Source organism: Sabethes cyaneus, chromosome 2 (genome assembly GCF_943734655.1).
Source record: "Sabethes cyaneus chromosome 2, idSabCyanKW18_F2, whole genome shotgun sequence".
NCBI lineage: Eukaryota > Metazoa > Arthropoda > Insecta > Diptera > Culicidae > Sabethes > Sabethes cyaneus.
The window spans coordinates 182723360-182732710 of record NC_071354.1 but is presented as its reverse complement, the minus strand read 5'-3'; positions in this window follow the sequence as shown (position 1 = coordinate 182732710).

The following is a 9351-nucleotide window of genomic DNA, read 5'->3' as shown; positions in this document are numbered from 1 at the left end:
AATTGCCAAAAACAAATTAGAAACGTATGGCGCAATTCCTTCCCTGAGTGACGGATCAACAATGTGAGTTTTATTGTACTCTTATGGTGATCTTCAAGACCAAAATTGGTCTTAAATGCCATCACAAGAGTGTAATAAAATCCAAGTTGCTGCTTGGTAGCTTACAGCTATAAAGCATGAAACTCGCTGCTTAAAAAGTTAAATCACCTAGACTGCCACTACTCGCATGACAGTCCCGTTTTCTATGGAGTTTCCTATATAAATGGGACTGTTATACGAGTAGTGGCAGTAGATAGCTTTATTAACTTGAAAATATATATCCGTGAGTAGAAAAAGTGAAGGTTAAGGTCAGATCATCCTGATCACTTTGCTTTACAGCGACATGATAAAATATACGATAGAATATATAATAAATTTTCAACAGTTTCCGTATCTGTGCAGCATATGCGGATTGAATCTTATCGTGCATATTGGAATAATAAGTGGCTAAAATTAAAGCGCCTTCAAAATTTTGCAATTTTTGAAAACCAGTTGCTTAAACAAAATAAATATATTCGATTGAATCTTCATTTCTAGCAAAATCATTCTGGTTGCATTCAAACATGAAAACCGATTAATAATAACTATTTTCCTCTTCCCCCTTCACAGTTTGCTTTGATGAATTGTTGTTTGGTGACCAAAACAATGCTAGAAAACAGTAAAGTTGCCAAGTCTGAAAATTACAAAAACCGGCCGGTCGGTCCTGCCTTCAAAATGCGAGGGGGGGTGGTGGTAGCATATTAGTCGTTTTGCCTGGAATGTGTAATGTGCGTTAATGACATATTATTTGAGTATTCGTATTCGTCGAAAGTCGCTTGACAGTTTCCCGTGTAAATGGGATGAGAAGTCAGTTGTGGCAGTCGCAACCATAACGAACATTGAGTGGATTATTGAAAATAGCTAGTTATAGAGCTACAACTACTTGCTTCTGGCATTAGTGGACAATTTAATGTATATTACCGCAAGAAGCAAAGTAATGTCACTGCAAAACTGGCTGTCTTCAATGATCTACTGCTCTGGATCGCTAATAAATTTATCCGAAAATTTAACAAATCAGGTAAAAAATACAGATCCGGCTTCATATGTCGAAAAACCGGCCTTTTTGCAGGATGGACCGGCCGCCGGCTTTGCAAGCGAACAACCAGTCGGGCCGGCCAAAAACCGGCCACTTGGCAACCCTAGAAAACAGCAATACGCCCTTACATAAAAAAAAGATTTCGGCGTTAATATGTTTAATCGGGCTGTTACCATATTAATAGCACCATAAAACTATCAGTTTTATTGCGGTTTGACAGGCAACCGCAATAAAATCAACTTTGATTGGTGCGTCATATTGTATTTCTATGCCCCACTCATAGTTAGTTTATAAGAGCTGAATCGCTGCCAACCAGTTTTATCTTGGTAATAAAAGCAACCAGTTTTATTACGGTTTTATAGCAAGCCACAAGTAGTTTTTAACTTGTATCATCTTGGTATTGAGCAACACCATGATAAAACCAGAAGTCATGATTCATGCCGCAGTAAAACCTTCATAAAGTTCGAATAAAACAAAGCAGCTTTAGAATTGTTACTTGCGAAACTCACAAGTTTGTCGAACTGTGCCCCAGTCTCCATCATCCCATCTCGGGGTGTGCAAACACTAATCTAGGTAACTAATAAGCATTACCTTACCAATGCCATTCAAATGCAAGCCAATAAACATTTAAGTTACCTTGGTTGTTACCTTAAAACTGCTTTTGCAAAATATGTAGGGTTTATTTCTAATTTCCGTCGTAGTAAGTAAAGTCATTCTAATTTTCATCATTTGTTGAATGGATTTAATGAATACTCCAAAAGTTCTTGTGCTGATGGACTAAAACACATTCCTTACTTACATTCCCATCCGTGAACTTTGAAATCACTGAAAAGCGATTATTAAAGCATATTATTGAAATTACGCAACTGACTTTATTTCTTAAATTCGTCGTACCGTTTTAAAATCCGTCCATCAAAATTTTTTATCGTCCGAACTAAAACTCACAACAATGTTTACGAAGCTACCACGCATGTATTTGTGTAGGACGGCATGACAAATGTTATTCTGCAAAATTTCTGCAGGTCAGAAAACGTAGGAAATTTGGCTGGTAGGACTTCTTTAATGATAAAAAGCATTTAAATAGATCTCAGCTCACTTTGATTGATCGCGTATGATAGACAACAAACTTAAATATTACGGAACTAGGTTGACCCGTCGTGGCTAGCCACGATACCAACACCTTTGAAAATGTAATATGGTTTACAGTTCAGTAGAACGTAAAATTTATTAGTTAAACAGCTCTCAAATTGGCAACCTTCTATTAATTAACCCAAGTAACAATTTGGGTTTTATTACACTCTTATGATGGTATTTAAGACCAACATTGGTCTTGAAGACCACCATAAGAGTACAATAGAACTCACATTGTTGCTTGGGAAAACACATGTACTCTAAAAAGGAAGTAAATGGGGCTTAGATAAAAGGGCACAAATCTGTCAATCGCGAGGAACGTGCTGCTCGAGGGATTACATTTTGAAAAAGTACTCAATTTTAGAACCGTGTCTCGATTCGGTCTCACCAAAATTATAATTGTAGAAAATATCGATTGAATTATACCGGGCAGACGCTTACTGTCCAATCCGCTATCACTCGTTGGACCAAAACTACAAAAACAACCTTCGTTTTAGTAAACCGGACAAACTCTTGGATTAGTTATTTGCTTGAAATCGAGTCAATGCAAAACATAATCTTTGGATATTGGAGATTTCGACGGTTTTTTGCGACCTAGTTCTTTGAAAAACTAGAATATTTGTAATATACTTGAAATAAAAAACTTTACAGCAAATGTCTAAAGCTACTTCTACTAAATTCTTAAAGTTAAAACCTAAATTTGTGAACTTCAATATTTATGTTACTTTATATTGAGATATTTCAGGTCGGGTCAGTTTAGCAACAAAATCATGGAACAACACGTTCCATATAAACCACATGTTGGTGAATTCTTGCTTTTTTATCATCAAAGTTTGAATGTGTTCCTTGATAAAACACCAAACTGTGTTTAGGAAAACACGCTACATCACCTCTGTGTGATTCAGATATCAACCCACACCTAATCCGGGAAGGGTTTTAGCTACGCTTCTCGTCAGAAACTCCGAAAGAAGCAAATGTAGGTATAAAGATACTCAACAGGATATGCTTTTTCGCGGTTTAATTGAGTATGCGCTACTTTCTAATAATCAATTATACCTTGATTAAATCATAGGCTGTCCTTATCATCACGTGCCAAATCACACGTTTACTCCATCAATCTCGAACAATTGACGTTTGCTTCAAAAATTTGTTTTAAAATCAAATGTTTTTATTCAAGCGCAGGACTTATTGAAATCAGTATCGCATTATGTGACAGCCCATCAAATTGCCTATTTCACCCACCCACCCACTGACTGAAATCATTGTTACCTTCACAACGTGTGTTGGAGTCTACAAAATTTTTATTTAACAGCTTGCTTGGATCTAGCGTTACAGTCAGACACAAGGAAACTATATATAGTAATAATAATAACTAGTTTTGCATTGTGTGTCATAAAAATGCTGATATTTTTAATAATTTGGCATAGGCAATTATGGGAATAGGCCATTACGACGAAGGAGCAACATACCCTAGCTACTTCACTGCCAATCCTTTTATAGAGCTGACCTTCTATAGTTTTAACAGTAGTTACTCAAGCTTTTCTATTTTCCCTAAAAATTTCAATGAATCTTTCCGATTATTTCGGACAAAATTTACCACGGTAATGAAAAACAATTGAGAAACGTCGGAAAAACTATGCTGTCATGAAAAAAATATTCTAGTGATCAAAGTCTATTCTTGTTTGTAGTGCGTTTATTTTTGTTTCTGTAGTAGTGCCGAAAAGCTAACGACTAACGGAACAAACTAATCTACGATAACAACTAATGACAGTGCTGAAACTTTAGGTCAAATGTTTCTAATTCAAATTCGCTAAGCTTGAAACAATGAGAACTGAACAGTCTCTGTAAATTGTCAATCTTTCGGCGAATTCCCCAAATGGGAGGCAACATTCAGTCGTGTTTTATCTTCCCTCTCATAAAGAGTAGAAACACACAGAAGCACAGTCCCACTTAGATAGCGAGTGCAAAACTCAACAGCACAATAAAAGTCGCCTTATAGCCATGCAAAACATAATCTACACCACCCTCGAAATAATCCGACAAGGACGTGTTCCGGACGCGCCATCGTGGCAAATCGTTGTTACAGTTATAACCTAGCAAAACAAATCACAAAACTTTCGCAAACAACGACTGGTGCGAACGTACGACAGGGCTTAACACGATGCGAACACAAAATCACGGCAAATGGCTTGTCATTAGAGGAAAATTACAATATCGAGCGCAGTAAAAAGTTGTAAAATCACTCTTTCCGTTCGCCAGCCAGATGAGGACGCTTTCGGTAGCTTTTGCCAGGGAGAAATTTGCCGACTGGTGATGGCTGAAGAGGTGAATTAATAGCTTCTTCCTGCACTAATTAGCTTTTCATTTTTCTAGTAAATATGCAAATTTGTCAGCCTCCAGAGCACCACGGGAGAAATAACCGTTTTGGTTTGGCTTCACGATACCCTTTTCAAATTCATTGTTTATCATCTAGCAAACATTTGCGTCTTCTAGTTAGTTTCCCAGCCAGCAGCAGCGTAGCGCAACACAGCGCAGCGCAATGTAAAATTAATTGAACGTCTTTTGCTTGAGCTAAAAAGCTCGGCGCTTAGTCGGAAATGAATGCGTGAATTATGCGCGAGGACGATGGCTTGACTGAAAATTCATGCAGGATTATTCTATGATATCAATTTCCTGATTGTTATGCGTAAGTCTCTTGAGTCATTAATGAATAAATTTTAACTAGCCTTTGGACTAAAGGTTTGGCACAGGAGAAAAAAATCTTCTACACTATTTTCCTACAGATGGGGTGCTGGGTGACTTCGTCTACCTTTGTTCGGTGGGCCTTTGTTCAGGTAATTGAAATAAACTAAAACAGGAAAATGTAAGTTCCGAACAACTGCTTGCACAATCACATTTACAGGTATTGTAATTGTAAAAAAAGATATTGTAAGGCACATACATTTTTTTATAAATATCAGCCACCATATCAATTAAATTAATGAGAAATTTCAAATAAAATTTCTGCTTATTCCAACCAGCAAACAACAGCAAGAATTGATTAAATTAATTTCACTTACACCGAACGACACGACATATTTCCCTCTTTCATGTTACAGCATTTGATTCAATATTAAAATTGCAATTCGTCATACAAATAGTTCGAAAATTAACAACACCCGCGGGCAGAAAAAATTTCAATTTGATTTCCACAACTTTCACAGGAGTACGAGGCAAAATCAGCATTGAAAAAAACTCCTTCAAAGAATACATATCGACTTTGAAACTCGACAATATCTACAAAATTACACCTTGTACTTTTTTCTTTAATGTACTGCTCAAACAACAACCTGACTTTAGCTGCACAATTGCACTTGCTCTATGACCAGTACCAAAAAAAAGCAACAATCACATTGCTCCACATGATCTAACCGTCTTCCACGCTGTGCTCTTGATTGTCATATTGCTACTGGATTTGCCCACCGTAGACGTTTAACCACCTATTAAATACTGAATACGCAATAAATCTGAGCAAGTTCATAGTCCATCCAGTCTGCACTTCCCTACTCCGTTCTCATGTACGTCGCCGAAAATCGCTCTTAGTACTAACCGTTCGAAGGCTCGTCGAAGTGCTTGTTGGTCCTCTTCGAGTAGTGTCCGCGCTTCATTCTCGTAGACTTTCGCCGATAATTCTCCATCGAATCCCACAGCTGGTGTCATTGTCCACCATCGCCAGTGAACTAGGTTTAGACAAATTCATCAACTATCTCCACGCTTCAGTTCAATCTTCTCTGCTACCCTTCTTAGAAGTTCTGGCTACAATGTCCATGCCGGCAAAGCAGATAAATTGTTTGAATTTGTTGAAGATCACGCCTCCAGCAATAATATTTGCTCAGTGCATATCACCCTGTAGCGATACGTTGAATAGCAGGTAACAGATATCATCACCTAGACAAAGTCCTAAGTTTTGCAGTCGATTGTATCATATACAGCTTTGAAATCAATGAACAAATGGTTTTGAACAAACACCTTTTTCGAATATCTGCCGCGGTGTAAGTTTTAGTCCTTAGTTCAATGAGACCTTCCAGGTAACTTCTCCCAAATTTTTTTACAATTGTTGAGAGTTGGAGAAAAATAATTTAGCTGAACACTTCAATAAGCGGCATTAAGAACGGTCGTCACCCGACATTGTTCATCAACCAGGTTGTTCGCCATTCATCGTTATGCTAGTCATTCCGCTAATGCCGTTTCACGAACCCGATAACGTATTCTGCTACACTGTTGATCCACGAGAGGGTCTTTAACTAGCTCGTCCTCTTCCGGCAGCATAGCTTCAAACCATAAGAGCAACTTTTGGTAACGGCAAGCTACCACTACCAGCTAGCACTCGTGCCTAATGTGTGAGTTTCGTGTTGTGATATGAGATAAGAAAAATGGAAAATGGAAAGCCGGCAAGGCAAAGCTGCCTGCTTTTATTGAAATTGACGCCAAAGTAAGCGAAATACAAGGTACAACACATCAGGGTTAGCACAAAAGATGGTAACAAATTTCATTTTCAAATACAATTTCAGAGGAATTTCGGATACGGATTGATTGAATCAACCGGAAACTGGAGTATTAATATAATTTATTTTCTAAAAATTGCTTTACTATTAAAATAGAAGTATCTTTTATCTGTTACTAGCTGACCCGACAAACTTCGTATTGCTACAAATTAACCTGTGTTGTACATAAATCATGAATCTCGGATGATCTTTGTCACAATCTCGAGTTTTGCAAGCCCCTCAGTGGGCGGCGCTTCCGACGGCGGGTCACCGGCAACACTCGCGATCGTCTCGTCCTGAATGATCTAGTGTTACTATAGATAGTTTTTGTGGTCTTGTATTGACTAATGTTTTATGGAAGAGTCTCGAATTTCTCGAGTTCGATTAGTTTTTGAGTTTCGCAAAAATTTCTGTTTTATTTATATGAGAGTCCATATCCCCCTACCACAGGGGTGAGAGGTCTCTAACTATCGTAAAATGAATTCAAGACTCCAAAATCTCCCACATGCCAATTTTGGTTCCATTTGCTTGATTAGTTCTCGAGATAAGAGGAAATTTGCATTTTATTTGTATGGAAGCCCACCCTCTTAAAGGGGAGATGGGCCATAACTCGCTTTCTAAAGAAAAGAGGGGTCTCAATACACCATAGAAAAAAATCTTGCGTCCAAAACAATTACATGTCAAATTTGGTTCCATTTGCTTGAATAGTTCTCGAGTTATGAGGAAATTTGTTTTTAATTTGTATAGGAGCCCCCCCTTCTTAAAGTGGGGAAATCCATAGAAAATATACCATAGAAAATATTCTTGCCTACAAAAACACCCACATGATAAATTTGGTTCCATTTGCTTGATTAGTTCTAGAGTTATGAGGAAATTTGTATTTCGTTTGTATGAGAGCCCCCCCTCTTAAAAAGGTAAGGGGTCCTAATTCATCATAGAAAAAATGGTTGCCTCCAAAAACACCCACATGCCAAATATGGTTCCATTTGCTTGATTAGTTCTCGAATTATGAGGAAATTTGTATTTTATTTCTGTAGAAGCACCCCCTCTTAAAGTTGGGAGGGGTCCTAATGCACCATAGAAAATATTTTTGCCTCCAGGAACCTCCACATGCCAAATTTGGTTCTATTTGCTTGATTAGTTCTCGATTTATGAGGAAATTTGAACTTCATTTGTATAGGAGCCCCCCCTCCTAAAGTGAGGAGGGGTCCCAGTTCTTCATAGAAAAAAATTTTGTCTCCAGAAACACCCACGTGTCAAATTTGGTTCCATTTGCTTGATTAGTTCTCGAGTTATGAGGAAATTTGTATTTCGTTTGTATAGGAGCCCCCCCTCTTAAATTTGGGAGGGGTCCTAATTCACCATAGAAAATATTCTTGCCCTCGAAAACTTTCACATGCCAAATTCGGTTTCATTTGCTTGATTAGCTCTCGAGTTATGAGGAAATTTGTATTTCATTTGTATAGGAGCCCCCCCCCTCCTAAAGTGAGGAGGGGTCCCAGTTCATCACAGAAAAATTTTTGTCTCCAGAAACACCCACGTGTCAAATTTGGTTCCATTTGCTTGATTAGTTCTCGAGTTATGAGGAAATTTGTATTTCGTTTGTATAGGAGCCCCCCTCTTAAAGTTGGGAGGGGTCCTAATTCGCCATAGAAAATATTCTTGCCCTCGAAAACTTTCACATGCCAAATTTGGTTTCATTTGCTTGATTAGCTCTCGAGTTATGAGGAAATTTGTATTTCATTTGTATAGGAGCCCCCCCTCCTAAAGTGAGGAGGGGTCGCAGTTTTTTATAGAAAAATTTTTTGTCTCCAAAAACACCCACGTGTCAAATTTGGTTCCATTTGTTTGATTAGTTCTCGAGTTATGAGGAAAATTTTGTTTCTTTGGTACAGGAGCCCCCCCCCCTCTTAAAGTGGGGAGGGGTCCTAATTTACTATAGAAAATATTCTTGCCCTCGAAAACCTTGACATGCCAAATTTGGTTCCATTTGCTTGATTAGTTCTCGAGTTATGAGGAAATTTGTATGGAAGCCCCCCCTTGTAAAGAGGAGAGGAGTTATAATTCCCCTTATAAAGAGGAGAGGGGTCTCAATTTACCATAGAATAAATTTTTGTCACCGGAAACACCCACAGGCCAAATTTTGTTCTATTTGCTTGATTAGTTGTCGAGTTATGCAGAAATTTGTGTTTCATTTGTATGGGAGCCCTCCCTCTTAGTGGTGGGAGGGGTTTCTAACCATCACTAAAACCTTTCCTGGCCCCAAAAAACCTCTACATGCATATTTTCATGCCGTTTGGTTCAGTAGTTTTCGATTCTATAAGGAACATACGGACAGACAGACAGACAGAAATCCTTCTTTATAGGTATAGATTATCGACGGATAGTATTAGGGTTTGTGAGCAGTTTAGCAATATTACTGAATGTTCGGTAGCGGATTTTCGGTCGATTTTGTAACATTTTGTCTATCTATCATTAAACAAGTCGCACGTGTTCGATATGGTTTACACACAACAAAAATAAATGGTGAAACAGTTATTAAATTGTTAAATTTTAAAGTTGAGCCGGCGAAAGGCGATGTAC